The 20,698-nt window shown below is 39.1% G+C and overlaps 1 long non-coding RNA gene across 1 annotated transcript in view; it reads right to left on the reverse strand.

Annotated features, from left to right (window-relative positions):
• Nucleotides 1-2,816: 2,816 nt before the first annotated feature.
• LOC116719802 (uncharacterized) overlaps nt 2,817-20,698 on the reverse strand; it is a 65,706-nt gene continuing 47,824 nt past the window's right edge. Inside the window, exons 6-7 of the long non-coding RNA XR_004339267.1 lie at nt 11,929-11,974; nt 2,817-8,485 (exon numbers count right to left, since the gene is read on the reverse strand). This is a non-coding gene — a long non-coding RNA (uncharacterized LOC116719802). The remainder of the gene's footprint in view (nt 8,486-11,928; nt 11,975-20,698) is intronic.

Genomic DNA, 20,698 nt, shown 5'->3' on the forward strand with positions numbered 1-20,698 from the left:
GTGTGAGCGCTGAGGATGAATAATTACTCTAACTTCCCCCCTCTCTCTTTTTCCCCCTACAATGCTGTTTATCGGTGGCTTAAAAGTTTAATAATGTGTAGAAACAATGCCTGTGATGCTTTGTCTAATCCGTTTTGGCTGCACTCAAACTCCACCTAATGTGAGTAAATGTTTGCCAAGGCAGACAGACAGAGTCCGTGTGTGTCTGCGTTTCCAAGGTGTAATTCAGTTTGCACAGTTTAAAAAAAAACACCACTGGCAGGCTAGACTGCATCCTTGTATTCTTCCAATGTGTCTCGGTATATTTTACATTGCAACTTACAAGATATCTCTGATGTCCTTGGTATCATCAGCACCACATGCACCTAAATTCACAATCTCAAGCAAAAAGAATTTTCCACATGTCTCCAAAAACACCTAAAAAGAGTTATTCTGTATTGGATTTTATGAATCACATGTCTTCAGCATGTTTAAGGAAGATTTAGTGTGTTTTTAAATAAATGAAAAAAACATTTCAAGATTAGGGCACACTATAAAATCCTGTGTTTTTTTTTTTTAATGGATGCTTAAACAAAACTGAAATTGTCAAGTCATATATAATAAAATGCAAAAATAATTTTAAAAAACAAGTCTTTATAACTATTCTGTGAAATCAAACTACAAAAAGCAGTTTCTGGTGAGGGATAAATTAGGGAACTCCCCACATTTATACCCGCTTTAAATGCACATGATGGGAACATCATCACTTTAAAACTCAGCCACTTAGTTTGAACCAGATATTAATAGAGAAACATAAAATTGTCCCGCAGAAACGCCTGTTGGGATAAAATACCCAACGTTGTCAGGACAAACAGAAATTGCAGTGTCATTACCGTGGTGTGAGCAAGTTAAGTGGGACACAATCACGATGTTAACGTAGAACATGTAATAACGATTAAATGTAAAGCAATTTTTTACCGCTGCTGGACTTCAGCCAATTACATCACCTTCATTTTAATGACTGCATTGAGACTTTTTTCTTGTTTTTAGATGGAAATGATATTAGTGGTAAAAAAAAATCCTGATTGGACCTTTGTCTAAAAACACAATACACGTAATAAAAAACAAACATTTTATTTACGCAAACTGGGTTGTTAACACAAGCTGAAGCTGAAAACCAAGCAACATTTTGGTTATTATAAATGTGGAGATGTTAAATTATCTCACATAGACAAAATGTGAAATATCCAGCCTGCTTTTGAGCACATGATATTTTACTGACACATCTAACAGTTATTACAAAATCATTCCAACTAAGTTGTCTTTTTCTGCTCTGCTTCTGAAGTAGAACAGAAAAAGTCAAGAAGTCTAGGTACTTCTAATTACTAATCCATGACTTTCTCTTAACCTTCATGAAGAAATAGGCAACAACACTGCTATGGGGCTGTGTCGCTATTTATTTTAACACTATTAGCACTGAGCATGACAGTAAAAGAGGTAAAAAAACCCCCAAACTTCACTACAGCAAAGAACAACATTATTTGGGTCAAAAAGTTTTAAAACTGCTAGTTTTATCTGTCTATATGATAACAAGCTGTTTGGAAGGCATGCCGAATCAAAAAAATCTAAAGTATCTATAACCATGTGATGTGTGGCTATTAGTAAAATTACACTTTTCTCTTTGTTGACAAATTGGAAATCACCTTTTGCCCTCTGTTAGGTTTAATGGAAGATTTGTGGTTTCATGGGCTGTTTCTCCTCCAATCACCCTGGAAATCCTCTTGGAGCCCATGGTATGATAAACTTCTTTAAATACAAGAATGTTGTTAAGATATATGATTACAAATCTTGTGTCTGTCATGAACTGTTGTGGTGAAAGCGGTGAGGGTAACGCAGCAGACCCAGATGAGATGAATGATGCAAGTTTAATGATGAAAATAGGCTTAAACAATTCCAAAAGTCCACAAAACCTGGCAGCACAGTTGAGCGGAAGGCTAGGGCTCAGCACTGGTAGCAACAGGCTACACGCATGGACAAGACGCATTGACAAGGACCCGACGAGGAACCAGGAACACAGGTGGAGTTAAATACACAGAGGGTAATTAAGGAAACGAGAGACATCAGGGAATAATCAAGGGGAGGACAGAACAGCTCAGAGACACAGAAAACTCTAAATAAACACACAGAAAAACACAAATCCTGACAGTGTCTTCAGGTAGAGTATTGGATTTTTTTTGTTCCCTATCTTTCAGCAGGATAATTATCAAAAACATATTCCTACATGGTTCATCTAAAACTATGTCAAACTTTCTCCATGATGACCTCAGGCCCCTAATCTAAAACCTGTAGAAATCCTACCAGGTGAGCAGAGGAGGAAAGAGAGCGAAAGAGAGAAACCACAAGAGAGTTCAGGTGATTTAGAGAGAGAGCTTGTGCAAAGAGGTATTGAGAATGGTTTCTCTCTTTCTGTAGGTTTCTACCTTGTTTTTAGCACATGACTAGGTTGACAAAACTTTATTTTGGACAACATGGAGCACTTGGTGACTCAGTTGGTAGAGCAGCCGTATCATGTGCCTTCCCGTTTTTTGTTGACCCTGTTTAATGTGTAGTTATTGTACAATAAACCCCACTAGTGCCAATAAAATCCCTAAAAAGTTATTGACAATATTGTTTCAGTAAATAAATATAATGAAAATGAAAAATTTCCCTTAACATTTTCAATGTGAGGATAGATGACTGCACTAAAACAACTGAAGAATAAGCTGATTTAACATGTGGGTTTGATAGATTGTGGTAATGACTCGCTCAGATAGCAGACACAGCAGGCTGGAGACGAATTACCTTTATAAACAGCTCTTTACTCTTCTCCACACTTCTTTGCACGTTTTACTTCCTTGTTCTTGTTCACATGTCACAAAGCTAACCAATCAAAAACTAGGCTGAGTGAATGAACAGATTACACCACAGAAAATTTAAGAAGTTGTCCCTCCAACTTTAAAATCCGAATGGGGTAGATCAAATGTCTAATCAAATGTTTTTACATCAACAGTAAAAACATACAAAAGCATAAACGTGATTGCGTAAGCGCCAAACATATTTGAACAAGTTAAAAAAAAAGCTAAGAATTAACTTCTGACCTCTACACTCATGTAACACAAAATAAGGCGACTGTTCGTCAAGCTCCTGCTTTAAGCGTCTATTTAAGACAGTAGTACTGGGTTGTATTTAAACCAGGTTGCATAAAACATGCAATCAGTGCTAGGAAGACATAACTCATTTGAAAGAGATACCAGAGAATTTTGTTTATACCTGAGACAAAAACATGCCATTGATTAAGGCTGTAATTTGGATATTTTAGACTACGATTCTGACACTATGACGAGTACTGCTGAATGAAAGCGATGGCCATAGTTTGGTAAAACATGTAATATTGTTAGGAGATGCTTTTTGTCCTCTTCTTAAATACAAGAGGACAATAAATCAATGACAGACTGATGCAAAAATGAATTTATGTTCACCGTTGGCATTGTAGACACCAGTTGTAAACTGTGCAATGCAAAAGCAAATAGACTGAGGCTATCTGAACAGCAAGTCAATGTATCATTATGACTGATTAATGAGTTCTGCTCACTGGATGGTGCACAACACCACTGTTTATATCTTCACATGATAGCAACAAGAAACAGAAAAAAACACCATAAAACAAACAGAGAGAGGTGACAACGAGTCTTTGTCTGAAGAACAAGTGGTACAGACGGTCCTTGTGATATCAGCATATCCACACCCTGCCAGTTCTGTCACGCTCCGACTAAAAGGTATGAATGATGCGCGGCGGTGTCGACACAAAGTCAGATTCCGTGAAACAAACCAAACAACCGTCTGTGTTCATAGAATTAATCATATATTCCATTACCATCCTCACGGAAAAGACTGGTCTGTGTTGTTACGTTCAACCTTGTTTTTTTATTCACATTCTGCCCCATTAAACACCAAGCTGCTTCCTGCTGCTGGACTCAGAGCATTTCACAGGATGTACTGACAGAAAAAGAGACAAAATAACTCAATCATCCCGTAAAAATGTTTGACCAGGTGAAGGACGATGATAAAAGCAACAACACTATTAAGTTTAATTTTAAAGTTAGATTCACATTATGTAGGAATACAGGATGTGATAAACATGCATTCATCTCTCATTCCTATTGTTGAATATTTATCTGATGCCACAGCAACAGCATGTAGACAAAAGAAGCCAGATGAAAGTCCAGGGTGGCAAAAAGAGAGCTGGTTTTTTTTCTGCTCATAAGTAACACAAATTTTGATTCCAAAATCTCAAACTTTGGATAAATTAGAGATGAGACTGTAAGCCAGGCCTTCTGGTCCAACATCAGTGTTTGACCTAACAAATGAGCTTCTGGAAGAAAGGTCCAATGTCCCATAAACACAAACTCTCACAGGAAACCTTCACAGAAGAGTTGAAGCAGTTTCAAAAGGATTTGATAAATTATATCGATTCAAAATGGGACAGCACGTCGTTTCGCTCATCTGCCTTCTCTCATCTGAAGGCAGATGAGCGACTGCTTTTGCTGTGTATGGTGCAAACCTTTAGATTCAAATGGCAAATGCCAAGCACTTTTAGTGGCCACCTGGCCAAAGCAGACTGTCCTTAAGAACAATTTATACTACCAAAGTAGTCCCTGCAATACTGGTAGGATCTTGTGCTTTTTACATACAATACAGTTGGAAAAGTACTGGATTTGTGTTTAGTATAAGTAAATGCTGAATTTCAAAGGACAAGAAGTCTACCGCAGCCCCATGATTCATACATTGGAGCATGGCTATCCTCTTAAAATATGGGATTGCATAAACGTTCAATGAATCCCAAATGTGAAAGTAACATGTCTTTGTTTGTTTACTCAGTAAAGTAAACTCACCCACCCAAACTGCAAACGTAGAATCAAAGAACCAAACAACTCAAAACTCCTCGCTTTTCTGTGACGAAGTTAAATAATAATTAACAAACTTTCATGGTTTCAGTGTGAGTCACAGTCTCTTTAGGCTGCGCTTTGCGCGCCAATCTCCAAAAGTATCTCATATGAAATCACAAAGTGAAGTTACTGGGCAAAAACCACCCAAAAGCCTCATTTGTAGCATTCAATCACTTTCAGTCTCAAACCGCAATGACTCATGAATGTACAAACAAAATGGTTTTGAGCAAAACAGAATGTTTGGCTCCAGAATGAAACACTGATCTTCACTTTTTTTTCTCTCTTCTTTAAGGCAGTGATATTTTTTAGCGAGCCAGACCCACCTACTGGGAATAAAGGAAGTCCCACATGAAGCAAAAAAGAGCAATCATACAGGTGCTCAGCTCCGGCCAGCTGCATAACGTTCCTTTAATCCTGAAAGAGTTTCCAAATCCATAACTAAAACTAAGATAAAAGTGTTCTGACCCTATTGTGGAATGTTTCCCAGTATCATGCAGCTTCTCAGCAGGTGTGCAGAGGGGAGGGAGAGTTTCAAAACATATTGCACAGCAGATAGGCAAAGAGGAACATCATCAAAGCTACGCTGCTTTGCACCTCACTGACTGCTTTGACAACCGATAGGGAAAACTTTCCCACAGAGAGGGAAAAAAAGATCGAGAAAGGGTGCAGAACTGGAGAAGAGAGATGTAAAATGAAAGTACATAAAGGGGAAAAAGGGAGAAAGGGGTCAAAGAGTGGAGAGAGAGAGAGCTGTAAAAGGACAGAAAAAATATGTATAATGTCATTTTTATGCATTTTAGCCACATTGAATGTGGGGTTGAAAACATGTCTCATAGGAGAAAACTTGTGAAACTTTTGTCCTGAGAAGTAGCGAATAGCAAACAAAAAAGGAGAAAATAAATCTCTTTTTATCACTTACTGGTGATGTTAGTTAAACCAAAGTTCAGAAATACTTCAAAATCAACTCATATGATTAGAAAATCATTCATATCTTGTCATTAAAGTTGCACTAGGAGACCTACAACATTGCTCCTGATTAGAAACAACCAATCAGACCTAGGAGGAGAGTCTTAGTGCTGCCAATCACCTTGTGTACTCGCTGCCCACACCCTCCCCCTTGCTCTTTGCTACGCTACAGCTAGCCTACAGTGAATGTGCAGAATAGTTAGCATGGCCACCGATGACACTGCATGAACAGTTTTCCTGTAACATTATGTTGTTTCTCCTCCATTAGCAAATATGAAGCAAACCTGCAATCTAGATCTTGTACACAAGGTGATGTTGTGAGCAGTACATACACAAGGATGATTGGCAGCACTAAGACTCTCCCCTTAGGTCTGATTGGTTGTTTCTGACTGGGATTGGTGTATTTCTGTAGATGGTAGCGCTCACATTTTCCACAGATGATCTTTCTGATAATATACTTTCAAGACAAAGTGATAATTAAAAAAAAAACATGTAAAGAACCTACTTTTTATAAAGATTACCTTCTGCAGCTTTAAATGAGATAAAATATGTTATATGCAGCAGTAAAAACTCATCTGCCAGCAGGAAACCTTAAAGAGGAACACAAAACTAAACAAGAATGAAATACAATGTCAGGCTAAAGTATTTACACCAACTGGAGTTTCTCACATTTTGTCACGTTACAACTAAATGCAAAGACGTTAATGGGAATTTCATGTGACAGTGCAACTTGAAGTACACAATTGTGAAGAGGAAGGAACATTACATGAAGTAAAAACCTGAAAAGTGTGGTGTCTACTAATAATCACACCCCTTTATTCTGTTGCAACAAACAAAAACCCATTGCTACTAACTTATATTAGCAAATCTTGGTCTATCATATGGGTCCACAGCCTTAGAAAAACCTTTGCAATCGAGGAATTGTTGAATATTATTATTGACAAACTATGTACATTGTCTTTTCTCTTTCTTTAGCATCTCAGTCATTATTGAAACACATTATGTCTAATGGGGACACCAAAAATCTGAAAAACTTCCCTTCAAGATATTGGGAAACACTTCCATAACGTTAATTCTAGTGATAACAAGTATAGGCCATAATTACATTTTTTTAATCTACTTTGAAGTTGAATCAGTACAGCAAGAGAACAACAGACACTGTGAGAGTGAGGGGATCATCAAAGTTCACCAGGCTTCACATTAACTAGCAGAACCACCTTGGAGTTGAGCAGAGGCAAAGAAGTTCAGCCGTCATCACCGCTGCTCTGGAGCTGCTGAAGTGTGTCGACAGAGCTGCATGAAAGAAGCAGAACCTGAAGACGATGTGCAGAAATGAATGCTGAAACAAAAGGCTGAGAGAAATGTACAGCCCCTCATTCTAAACTACATGTCTCCCCTACTTTCTGCACAGATAAAAATCTGGTCACTGGTGCCATAAAATGTAAGCAGAGGGGAAAAGCCCCCACCCCCGTCGTCGGCAACGTTGTTTTAAAGTGGAAATGAGGCTGATGGCAGACTTGGTGATTAGCCCCACAGCTAACATGAAAGGAAAGGAAAGGACAGCTGCTAATTTTCTCCTTTGACCTTTGCCTCCTGCTGGTATTTCATACAAGCTCTGATTTATGAAGGAGTTTGACAACAAGCTGCTACAGGACAGATTTTCATGAGCGAAAGAGTCAGCCACATCAGACAACCAATAGGACCCATCAAATGTTGTAGAAACTGATCTATGATCTCATCTTTTCATTTCACTCTGTCCTTGTGTGTTCTGTGTGTGGTGTTGATTTGATCTATTTCCCCTTCTTTTTATTGCTATGTTTTATTAAAAATAATAGGTTTTTTTATATTTTCACTCTTCTAGCCCTGAACCAGTAATCAACAGCAGTGACTTCTAATAGCTGGGGAAACTTAGAATCCATATTTTTGTTTTCATAAATGGCACAAATTAAAGTTTTGTGATTACATAAACAGAAAAAATGGCTATTTCTGAAAACACTGATACTTCTAACCTGACTTACAACAACAGGCATGTAATACATGGCAACAAAAATGGTAGTTTACATGTTTGCCATCTTGTAATTTATGTGTTTTATAATTCGACATGACACGGAGAAGAAGTTCAATGTCATCAGGGCTCTACACAAAAGGCTCCACTCGCGCTGTTTTCCTTATTGTATTTACTGGTGACCACATGTGGAGGTTTTACTTGCATGTCCCAACGTCCATGTTTAGCGCCACTTACAGGTCTGGAGGAGTAAAAATAGTGGTTGAAAACATTTCTGGAAACAGTTCCATGTGAACGTGAGTTTTTATTTTAAACCCACAACCTATTTTTAGAAAAAAAAGGGTCTCCATGTGGAGGGGGGCCAATGTTTTTCTTTCTTTTCTGAAATCTCATTGTTACAGTTAAGTCTCGTGTAAAAATGACCTTTAGGGTGGCCTCTCGGGCCAGCACACACCCAGGAAGTTAAGATCCGGCTGCTTATTCTCTTCTTCCCCCTCCTCTGTCTTTATTATTGTCTGACTCTTGTCCCGCCTTTTGTTGTGTCCATTTGCTGAAGAGGGAGAGAGGAACAGGGAAGCAGCTTTGAAAGGGCTTTTACTAGAAAACCGTTCTTCAAGCATGCAGGTAGGATGTTGGCTTACAAATCACAGAATGACTCATGGTTATGTATTCAGTGATTCATTCAGGCCATGTGAAGTATAAACAGTTATTTTAATCCTACACTGTGTTTATGTAAAGACGAAGAGATATACGTACCAGACGTTTAATTTGTGTTTGTTTAATCTAAGAGGTCAATTATCTCTTGAGATTAAATAAAATCATGTAGAAATTTCTACCCAGGACTCCCAGAAACCACTATCAAAGCAGGACTTCATAATCTGACGAATTTAAAGGTCTACTAAAAATATTAGTAGATCAGCATAGAGTAAAAAAAATTCATAAAGCATTTTCTTTATCAGAAAGCTGAAGTCATTTCAGCTGAAAAATAAGCCTTTAACTGCAATGGTCAGAAGTAGATAAACAAAAATGAAAAGAGAAGAAAAAGAAATATATTTACATTTTTTTAGAATTAAAAGCTATTTTGTGCCAATAAAGTTTAAACTAGAACATATTATAAGGGACTAAGTCAACTCCTTTAAACCACCTGAGCAATCATCAAATGTTCATTATTATTTGTTTGAATTGTGATCACTAAGCAAGCTATTGTTTCCAGTTGTTTATACCCTCAAGCCAAATCTCACCAGAGATGTTCCTTACTATAATGCTTTTTTTTTAAACATTTATGTTAAATTAGAGTTTTAACCCCCATCTGCACTGCTCCTCATATAAATAATTACTGCAAAACTCATTGAAGAGAAGCTGGAATGGGTTAAAATCAGCACAGGTAGATCAAAACTTTACAAAATATGACATTAAGTTCTGATTGATGCGCTTCTAATGCAAAATAGGAGTAGCTGTTTGCGAAGGGGGAATCATATAACCAGTAGACTTACAGTAGACTATACAGGTGCATCTCTGCAAATTAGAATGTCATTTAGACATTCATCATTTTAAGTTACTCAATTTACCAAGTGCAACATGATGTACAGATTATTTACACACACTAATATTTTTTCAAGCCTTTATTTCTGGTAGCTATGAGGATTTTCTGATTACAGCAGCAAAAAATATGACATATAAAACCAATAAAAAATGTTACTTTTGGAAATGTTGGCATAATAAATAGTACCTGTAAAACCCGCTTACAGGTTTTTAATTTTTAAAAGTTATATTGAACCTGACAAATGATGCTAAGAGTAATGCATATTATAATTTACTGAGATATGCCTGTAGATATTTTGTTAAGAACTGCACTGGTTGTCAAAGGAGGAATGAAAAGTCATCTGTGATATTTTCCATACAAAGATCAAAACTGAAAAAGTAGTCATCTATGTTTTTCATTCTTAGAGTACAGACTAGACGTCTTTCAAGTCATCACAAGCTTTTTCCCTTACTGGGATATTCAGCCTGAGCATCCAGTCAGCCATGTTCACATGCTGCACATTTTAAGCTACAGCCACCTTTTGTTCCAACCCTCTGGGTTTCATTTAGAGTTCAAGCAGGTCATTAGCAAAGCGATTACAGTGGGAGAGAGGGCATCCATTAAGAAAATGTGAGTGGGGGTGTGTGTGCATGTGTGTTTATGTCTGCGTGTGGGGGTGTGTGTATCAATCACTCTAGTGTGGGTGACGACATGGAGCTGTTTGTCTTTCTCATAAAAGGGAAAGGGATGAAAAGGGCTGGTCTACCAGCTGGACCTTCAATCAAACTGGGACAACGTGACTTTAGAGATCCTGGGCAGCTGGGGCACCAGTGACCAACGGTGTGTGAGTGTATGCTGAGCCTTTTAAATTAGGGTTCTCTTTACATTTTTCATCTCAAATTCAAAATCATGCATTTAAAATTCATCACACAGCTTAAGTTTTTATTTTCTTTTTGTAGTTTGGACAGGTATGTCTGTTCCTGGACACGTATTGCTGTTTAATTTTACTGTCTTCAAAAGGTTAACAATGACAAATAATGTCAGAGCTGACAAGAGCTGACCTAAATGATTCCATATTTACTTGTAGACAGGTTTCTCGCAGCTTGAAATAAAATATACAGGTCCAGTAGAGGATAAAAAAGTTGCAACAACTCTCCCAGACCAGTAGTGGTGGTGATGTCAACTTTACCAAAAGCATAGCATAAAAAAAGAGCCTCTGGATTGACCTGTCTTACTCTAAACCGTTTTAGCTTGTAGTTTGAGACACATATTTATGTCTTTTATGTGATTTACAGTGCCTTCCAGAAACATTCACAGTCCTTCCTTGCCATGTTTTGTTATGCTAAATCCGCAAACATCTCTGTATCTTATTGGGATTTTTTTTTTTAGACAGACAAAAACAAAGCAGCAAAGTATTCATGATGTGGAAGACAAAGGACTCGTTTCACGAAAAAACAATTGCAATAAAAATCCATAAAATCTAGTGCAATTGATTGCTTTTAGACGTAACCTAATTAGCTAAGAGTTAGCATTTTTGTAATTTAATTACATTATAGCTGTAATGTGAAAGCCTCAGAGATTTAGTAGAGAAAATTAGTGAGCAAACTTCATCATAAAGGCAAAGGAACACACCAGACAAGTCTGGGATGAAGCTGTGAAGAAGTTTAATGGTGGTTTATAAAACGGTATCCTGAGCTGCAAACCTACCAAAACATGGCCCTATATTTAAGCTGACAAGTTAGGACAGGAGAATAATACTCAGAGAATACAGGCAAGAGATGCAGAGATTCACAGCTCGGATGGGAGAGCAGCTCATGCACTCCACAGATCTGGCTTTTGTAATAAAGTGAAGAAATATGGAAATATCACGCCAATAACAACAGCATGATATTCAAAAAAGTCATAGGATATGAAACACATTCTAAGTTGCACTTCTAGTAGGATAAACATGCAGCTAAAACCGGGAATTTAAATATGAAGTCAGTTTAGACTCTGAAGTACAATGAAAGTTCACAATAAAAAACCTGAAAGAAAAAGCAAAGTTTTTGGATGAACACTGGACTCTCATCTTAGTCTGCCTAAGTTTCTCGTATGTTAGTCTTTTCCAATGGCAAGTTCACAAAGTCGAAAATCAAATATTACTTTGTCTTTCCTGTCATTTACTGTCAGCTCTCCATTTTGAGGTATCAAATAACACAACAGATAAGCAAGCAATACAAAGAAAAACCAGCAGAACAACATGACGAAGCTCTAGAATCAGAAATCAAAATCAAGTGTTTTAAAAATGTTTTGAAATTCAGTAAGAAACAGTGTAATGCAAAGCATATTTGCATATTGGTGCAAATTGAATGTGCCCCCATTTTTAAAGCTACAGTGATGAATAAATGCATTGACCATTTATGATGCATATGTAACATGAAGCAAAGTTTTATTACTGTACATAAAGACATTAAAAAAAAAACCTCACTTACTTATTGCAGCGTGTCCTACTGATTTCTTCCGCACCTCAGCCAATTCCTGCAAGAAACAAACACAAAACTATATTCATGCTGAAATGAGCACACCACAAACAACAGACCAAGAACGCCTGAGCCAAATTGTCTTGATTTTTCACATCAAGCTCTTGAAGTTGTGATATAATCTACAATACGGCGTAGACGGGAGTGCTGATACTAGCTGAAAGCTGTTAGAAGAACAGGAATGCCCCAGCTAAGACCTCAGCTGCTGCACACATGAGGTGAAAGTTCAAAATCTTTGCGCACTCATGCCGAGACATTCCACAGACAAAACTCGTCATATTTCCATTTAGAGCCCCAGCACAGCTGCACAGCACCAAAAACTAACGCAGCCGGTGACTGATATCCATCTCCTTTTTGCATAACAACAAAAAGGGCCTTTCTGCTGGGTGTGTGCACGTTATTATTGTACAGCGTAACATTGCTGACTGTTGAAATGAATGTGTTCATGAGTTGAGCTCATCTTGTTGAGAACTTTGAGCTGAACACCACTGATTTTTGAGTACGGAGCACGAAGGGAATGCAGTTTATCTTGAAGTCATTTCACAGTGTTCTGTTTGAATGACTTACAGTTTTTTTAGAGGAAAACTTCCAAAAATTCCCAGAGAAAAAGGCGCAGTCAGTCATTTCCCCTCAAGGTGTGCTCTCAGAGTCTGCTTATTCATATTACTTTCTCTCGCTTTAAACTTCACTAGGCTTTATGCAGCTTTGCTCCATAAATAAGGATATTACTGAAGGTCCAAGTTCGAACTCTTAAATCCATCAGGCTACACCAAGTGTTTGGATTTTTTTCTGTGTTTACAGAGTGAAGATGGAGTAAAAATTTCCTTCCAGCCATTATGTGGGTGGCTAAAGTGCCTTAAGACGACATTAGTGAGGATTGGCATTGTGTTGTGAATAATATCTAAAATGAACTGAATTAATGACAGCAGTATAACTTAAGCAGTATAACGTAATTTAGGATCTGAATTTACCAAGATAACTTCAACTTGGTTATTGACTGTTGCTGTGGGTTTTTGAATGTGCGGTAGCAGTCAATTATTATTAGCAATTATAGAGTACAGTTTATGTTACAAAGGAAGATAAGAGAGAATAAATTGATGCTAGTCAATAACATAATCCTTATACTCATTACCTATGTATTTCTGAAATCTGACTATTTGCACTAAATGAATGAGGACTGAAAGCTGGAGCTGTAAACTTAGTTCAGAACATTTAAGTGTTGAACTGTGAACATAATTCATTTCTCTGTGGCTCAACTGAATTTAGAACAAGTTCTCATTAAAGAAGAACTGGCACAAAACAAAAACATTTAAACCACAGGTCAGGAATGAGAAGGAAGTTGAAAAGACGAATACAGAAGTGTTCGCTCTTTGATGTTCGAGGCACAGACGAGTCGTGTTGATCTTTGGATGATTGTGCGATGATTAAACTCACCTTCACAGACATAGTTGTATAACCGCAGAACAAAGCAGGGAAAAACAGTAACACACCCCCGTTTATAAAGATCTGAGTTGGTGACATAACTGACCCAACTTGTTGATGAAGTAAAGACTGAAAAAAAAAAAAGAGACCTGTGTGCAATGACATCATTAAGCGTATTACCGGTACTGAGATGCTAGCAGGGTAAACAGGTTGAAGGACGAGGTTTGGAAAACCCACATCAAAGGAGTAGGTGTGTTACAAGTCCAGGAAATTACAGTGCCGGGAGAAGACAACGAGTGTGACAGCTTGTTCCGCTGCCAAAAAGTCTCCCATAAAAACCTCTTCAAAGAAGGATGAGCAAACGCTCAAAATATCTAAATAATTCCTGTTGTTTGTTCAGATCATCAGACCTGCGGTTACCTTGTGTGTCCAGTTTGGACTAAAACTGAGTACGTGCACCATGTTTGGATTTAACACATCAATCTTTCACTTTTGGGGAGATGACAGTGGACGGTTTGTGACCCTGGAGCAGTGATAGCTACGCCTGGTAGCAGCAGGGGAAGGGCTTCAGGCACATTCTTTAAGCAGCCTCAAAAGAGGGGGGAAAAAAAAGGTTGCTTTTTTCTGGTCCATTTTGGAATGCAAAAGATATTTCAGTCAAGAGCGCTAGAGCAAAAGCCTGTGGTTGTGTGGGTGAAATTCGGGATAGCATCCAATTCTCAAAGCCTTGAAATACATATGCCACACAATGTTAAAGCATTCGCTTTCACAATTTACAATGCATAAACATTGCGCTTTATGCAGGCCCAAGGTGATTATTTGCCCAGAGGTCTAGTTTCAGCTATTTCAGGTTACTTGAGGCCACCCCATGATGCCGCCCCACTAAGTGATTCTTGAACGTGTTAAACCACAACCCTCCCCCTCCCGCCCTCCAACTCAGCCCAGAAAACGCCGACTGTTTAGACTTCAAATATCTGACACAGATTGACCAGAAAGCACGAGCTACAAAGAGCAACTCATGACCGGACTGAGAGGAAAAATAAACCATCTGGTATTCATGTCGCTTTTATACACTCCCCCCTGTTCTCCATCGCTCACCGTTCCCACATTTCAGCTTTAAAATGAATGAGGGAGGTCTGCTTCACATACAACTGTAACCACCACTTACATTCACAAAACATAAATCATGCTCCGTACAAGATAGATTCTTGCAAGCGAGAACACCTGGAGCAAAAAAGGGCTCTCCAGATCACGCATTCACCGCATCACCTACTCTGCACATACAGAGCATGAACTTACTGTCTGCAGCTCAGATAGAAAAGAGAATGCACCAATTTCTTCTTTTTCGAAAAAGTTGGGAAAAACCTAAGCCGAGCGGCTTCGCCACAAGGGCCCCACTGATGTATCTTAAAAGGCCGACTTCTTAGTTTGCATTTGATTGTGCGGCTTTTTAGCAGCCGGTAACGGGTAGGAACTGCAAAAGGGAAAAGACAGGACGAGCTCCTGGGCCTTTAGAAGTCTTGTCAAAAGCCTTTCCTTTTTCTCTGCTTTGTCCCGACGATATTCATCTTGCCAGCTGAAAAAGTGAAGACGGCAAAAACTTTGGGCTTGAAAAGAACTTTTCAACTTCTAAGAGACAACCTCGCAACAGGATAGAGCATTTGAAAAAAAAGGGAAAGAGTAAAAGAAAAAAAACCTTGAAACAGTTGGAATGGAAAGGACTTCCAATCTGAGAGGCACGTTAGAGAATCAGAAAGCGTGTTTTCAAAATGGAGCAAAGATGAATGTGACATCGTCTTCGCGGTGGAAAGATGAACCAGTCGCACGTAGGGTGTGCTGATTGTGCCGTACTTTGCCTGCTTGTACAGGTGCATTTTAATAAATGTGACTCTGAAAAAAAAAAGGAAAAAATTCCTTCACTCAATTTAAAAAGTTAAACTCATTTTATAGATTTTTGACAACTTTTAACTGTATATTTCTTTAAATTCTTGTAATTGGACAGGTGATGAAAACCCCAAATCCAGTTTCACTGACAGTCGGAACAGTATGTGAGGCAAGGAAGAATAGTTTTGATGTAGAAATGTTTTGTTTTGACCTACAGAATCGCAGGGTAAAGTGATGACTTGACTGCTGACAGGCACACAGTCAATGACACACCCCATAGAAAGACAGTAAGACACAGAATGTTTCTAGATACATGGTGGGAAGCATTTTCGCAAGTTTTAAGTTAAAGGAGCACTGGCTACGCCACCTGGTGGCAGAAAGGAAAAGCTATTAATGACTAATACCAGATACCCAAGGAGGAAAAGTATTTAAAAACTAGGGGTGCACCGATTTATCGGTGCCGATTTTGGGAGCTTGGTGATCAGCCGATTTATACATACGAAGTTGATCTTATCCACCGATCTTTTCTAGCTTGGCAAAGGTTTAAGAATCAACCACTTTGCTCTTTTGCTCTCCGGTAAGAAAGGTTTGACTGACAGACCGGCCCTCCATCTTATGTCTGCATGTTTACAATTAACAGTAGTGACCCAACTGTTGCCGACTCAACAACTGTCTTGCTATATTGAGTAACATATCATACAAAAAAATTTGAATCGGCTGAAACTGGAATCGGCAGGTTAAGCTTTTTAAAAGATCGCTAATTTGCGATCGGCCAGAAAACTGCAATCGGTGCAGCCCTATTAAAAACCCTTGACTTACTGCAAAGAACGTGCAGCAAGGCTTGGTAGCAGCAGCCACTGAGGTTTCAGTTCACAAAGTAAGGAACATGTTGAATTTGATAAAGGGCTGCTGCATGCCTGACCTTCAAGATGTTTACTAATGCCGATGCAAAGACAGGAGCAAAGGCAGCTCCAGTTGGCTCACACCTTTATAAACAGAGCAAGTACGTTTCAGAATGCTGTTCTGAAGAACGTCGAATCGAAACTGAAACCTTTTGGTCTCTGAAACGGTAATATGTCTGGAGAAGAGAGAATGAAGCATAGGCTGAAACACCAACAGTGAAGTACGGTGGTTTGTTGATGCTCTGGGCTTACCCCACTCTCTCTGGCACTGCTGTTGAGTTGCAGCAAGAGGGTCCTTGGTTTGAATCCTGACCTGGGGTCTTTCTGCATGGAGTTTGTAGTTCTCCCTCTGGTTGTGTGGTCGAAGGTCTGTTACGTTAACTGGACTCCCCAAATTGTCTGTAGGTGTGAGTGAGTGCTTGATGTCCTGTGTGTCTCTGTGTTGGAGTCAAACATGACAAATAACTGGAGAAAGTTACCTGCAACCCTGCAACTGCAGGCAGTGTGGCAATGGATGAGTTTGCCAATAAACTGTTAAACAAATTAAGTTAATAAATTAACTTTTTGATGATATTATTTATTGAAAATCACCCACACACCTTAAATCAGCTCAATACATCCTTTTGAATTTATGCTGTTATTAGTTTTTCATGGTGAGGATGTGTTTGTGTTGCCTGCAGCCAAGTAATACATTTTAGACTAAATTTCACTTCAACTGTTTAATAAATCTGGAACAGCATTTACTTTGTCAAAAACAAAACTGAGACCTTATAAAAATGTGCCGAGCAAAAAAAAAACTTTAATTCAACAACTTTTTACCTCAACTCGGCTCATCTCTCAAAAGAGAGCTGACTTCATCACCTCACCTCAGGAGTTTGACGAAAATGAGCGCTAAGCTCTCGGATCTCTTCCTTTTGCTCAATGGCAAAATGAATAAATAATATTCCTCCCTTTAATCGACGCACTCAGCGATAACAAAGAGACTTTGAGACACTTTGAGGACACCTAACGATCAGAAGCGACAGGAGGTGTTCTTCGTTTTCCGTGATGGACAGACAGATCAAAAAACAGGCCCCTTAAAACGCTTTTACCCACTTTAGAAAATAATCTCTCTTTTCCCCCTCTTTCAAGCACAAAAGTGGAAAGAAGAGAATAGTTGTTTCATCTTCACTCTCTTCTCCGATTTCAAAGTTATTTTGCCCGTGATGAAGCGCTCTGTATTGACGACTTCGAAGGTACCGCGTCTCTTGATGGAAGTGACATTTTATCTATATATAGTGTTAGAGAGCGCTTCAATTTAACTTTGTGTGGCGCAGAGCACGCCTGCGTTGATGTGGCTGACAGCTGGCGGTTGAAAGACGTGGGGAAGGTACAGAAGATTCAAATGAAGCTTTGCGGTAACAACGGGGCTTGATGTATGCTAATCAATCGATGGAAAAGAAAATATTCTTTTGTGATGGAGGGAGAGGGGAAGGGAGGGAGTGAGGTTGTAAAGTGAGTGATGGAAACTTGTCAGACACAACTCGTGGCGAAATCAAAAAAGTCACAAAGTTTGCTGCGCTGCACAAGAGCCTAAATCGCATGTGGTATATGCTACAAAAGGCTTGACTTGAAAAGGATTGTATTTGATATAAAGGAAGAGAAATTGGGGCAATTCTCCATATGGCGTGGAAGCACGGTAGTTTTTTTTTTTTTTGACAAGAAGGGAGCAGGATTTGTGTGTGTGACACCTACAGTGAATTCCTCAGAAAAGTCTCAGTCTAGGTCTGTCTGAGCCTTTGCAATCCTTCAAAGGAAGCAGGCCACAGAATGTTGAATTTACATGACAAAAGACACCCAACTGTCTCAGCCGGTTAAGGTAAAACATATGATCAAACAAACATGTCGGATCAAACATATCAAACACCAATATTAATTAAACCAGAGTGGAGGGGACCGAACAAAAAAATGTTCTGTAAGGTAAAATTATTGTTTTACCACATCTTTAGTACAGTGCCTTGCAAAGGTAGCTTCATCCTTTGAATATTTTCATAACTTCTCACATTACAAGCACGAATTCAGATGCATTTTATTTGGAATTCATATGATAGACCAACACGAAGATGTGCACGAAAAACATGGCATGCACATGCATAGAGCTGTTCTGTTTGAACAATTTCATGGAGAACATTAGAGAACAAACGGCATCACTAAGGCCAATAAACAAAGCAATTATGTCAAGGAGAATATTAGCAGGAGAGTTAGCAGAGTTAAGACAACAGTATGAGCTTTGGACATCTCACAGAAGCCTGATCAATTTATCATCTGAGAACATAATGAGAATTACAAAGCTGTAAAATCTACAATGAGCTTCCACTCAAACTGACTCCCCAGTCAAGACAGGCGTGGTTTGATAGAGGCATTGTGCAGAATGAAATGTAGCCACTACTCTAAAGGAAATACTGCATTTTGCAAATGCACACAGGGACAAATATCTTCATTTATGTCCTGTAGTCAGATGAATCTAAAGTAGAACAGTTTGGCCATAATGACCTCTATTTCTTTTGGACAAAAAAGGGGGGAACCTTCATAAGCCTGAGAACCCCACCAGAAACTGGTGCACCTCATAAAACAGATGGTGTCATGAGAAAAGAACATAATGTAGAAATACTGACACAACATCTAAAGCTTGGGTACAAACGAGTCTTTCAATTGGACATCGAGCCTAAGCATTCTGCCAAAGTATTTATAAAGGTGATCAAAGACAATAAAGTCAATGTTTTGCAGTGGCCAGTCACAAAGCTACGATCTTAATCCTATAGAGAATTTGTGATTAGACCTGAAAAGGTTTACCCCTAACCCAGGCACTTTACAAACCTGACGCGGTTTCACCAGTTCTGTCCGACTTTGGTTTGGTCCGATTTAACTTCGGTCGGCGAGAGAAAAAGTTGCATGTATTGCTTTATTCGGTATGTGTAAAGTTCTGGTTTCAACTGTAACTCTGGAGGAGATGCAAAGATCCGCGAGCTCAGGTTGGAGAATCAACCAACGGAGCAACTGTTCTCCCCACCAAACCTGGCTTCTATAGCTTAGTGACAAAAAACAGCTATCAGTAAAAGAAAGCCATTAAAAGCCGTCTGTTACGGTGCTCAGGCGAGATGAGAGCAAAATGTGACTTTTTGGGTCATAATATGTGGCACAAAACCAACAATGCACATGACCCAAACCAAATGGATCCCCACAGTAGAGGCAGCATCATGCTGTGATCATTCTGCGACCAAGTTTTTCCTCCACTCTAACAGCAAACCCAGAGCAAAAGAGGAACAGTTTGGATCAATTTACATTAGCCACTTTAAGTCCAGACTGAAATGCAACAGAGTTGAAAATTGGTGTTCACAGATTTTTTCCATCCAAAATGCATGAGCTTGAGCAACGCTGAGAAAAGAATGTGCGAATGTGTTAAAGACCAGCTCCAAAAGACTCCCAGCAACATTGCAGTGAAATAAGGTTCCACTAAGCATTCATTTTGGGCTGAAGCTCCTTCAGATTTTTATTTGTCCACTTCATAACTGTGCACTACTTAGGGTTGGTCTGCCACATAAAATCCCACTAAGACACATTGAGGTTTGTGTTGGTAACGTGACACAAAGTGGAAAGGTCAGAGCGGTCTGAACACTGATGCAGGGCCCTGTAGCTCACCTTTAAGATATTTGTAGGTTACCATAAGAGGAGAGTTTGTGTACAACCACATCAACTCAGCTGCTGTTGTTCATTTCAGCTTTCACTCCCCCCTCCTGACTTTTTAAAATGCAGTAAAAAGAATTTGCTCCAGATGTGAATCCCTGTGAATTTCCAGGAAATGCACACAGATCTGTTCATCTACTTACACAATATGTGCCTCATGCATGAAAAAACACAAGGTCACCATGACTTAGGCTGTAAAATGTCAGGAGAACGCTGCTGAAGATGCGTCACCCTTGTTTTTGAAAGTTTTGCCACTTTAATGTGGTCTGATCAACAGTATTTCTGGGAAATATGCCGTATCGATTGCATGTGATTGAATCATGTGCTCTGTATGTTTGCCCAAATAGATGCTCATGATGTCAAAAAGATTTCAAGCCAGTCAACGAGGTTAAGGAGCCACGCTGGTCTTTATTGTTCAGCCCGAGGGTCACAAACACTCTTCAAAATGCAACAATAAATCCTTACATTTTAATAATTAGGTCACAGTCATAAAGACAAAATAAATGTGCTGGTACGCACTCCTACATTCGCACAAAGACTATAAAACGATTACCATCAGGGTATTTATTCAAATCAAGACATCAAACACTTTCTTTCTCCTTTTTTATCTGGCAGATCACAGAAGTTACTGTCGAGGGAGAAAGGCGCCTTCCGATCAGCTCGGCGTCCAGCGCGCCCAACGAACAAGGCCTGCGCTTTCAGCCCGACTCTCCCACCCTCTTTCATCATTTACAGAGGAAGCGTGCCGCGCCAGCGTCTGTCCTTCGCGAGAACAAGGACGCTCACAGTTG

Source organism: Xiphophorus hellerii, chromosome 5 (assembly GCF_003331165.1).
Source record: "Xiphophorus hellerii strain 12219 chromosome 5, Xiphophorus_hellerii-4.1, whole genome shotgun sequence".
Lineage (NCBI taxonomy): Eukaryota > Metazoa > Chordata > Actinopteri > Cyprinodontiformes > Poeciliidae > Xiphophorus > Xiphophorus hellerii.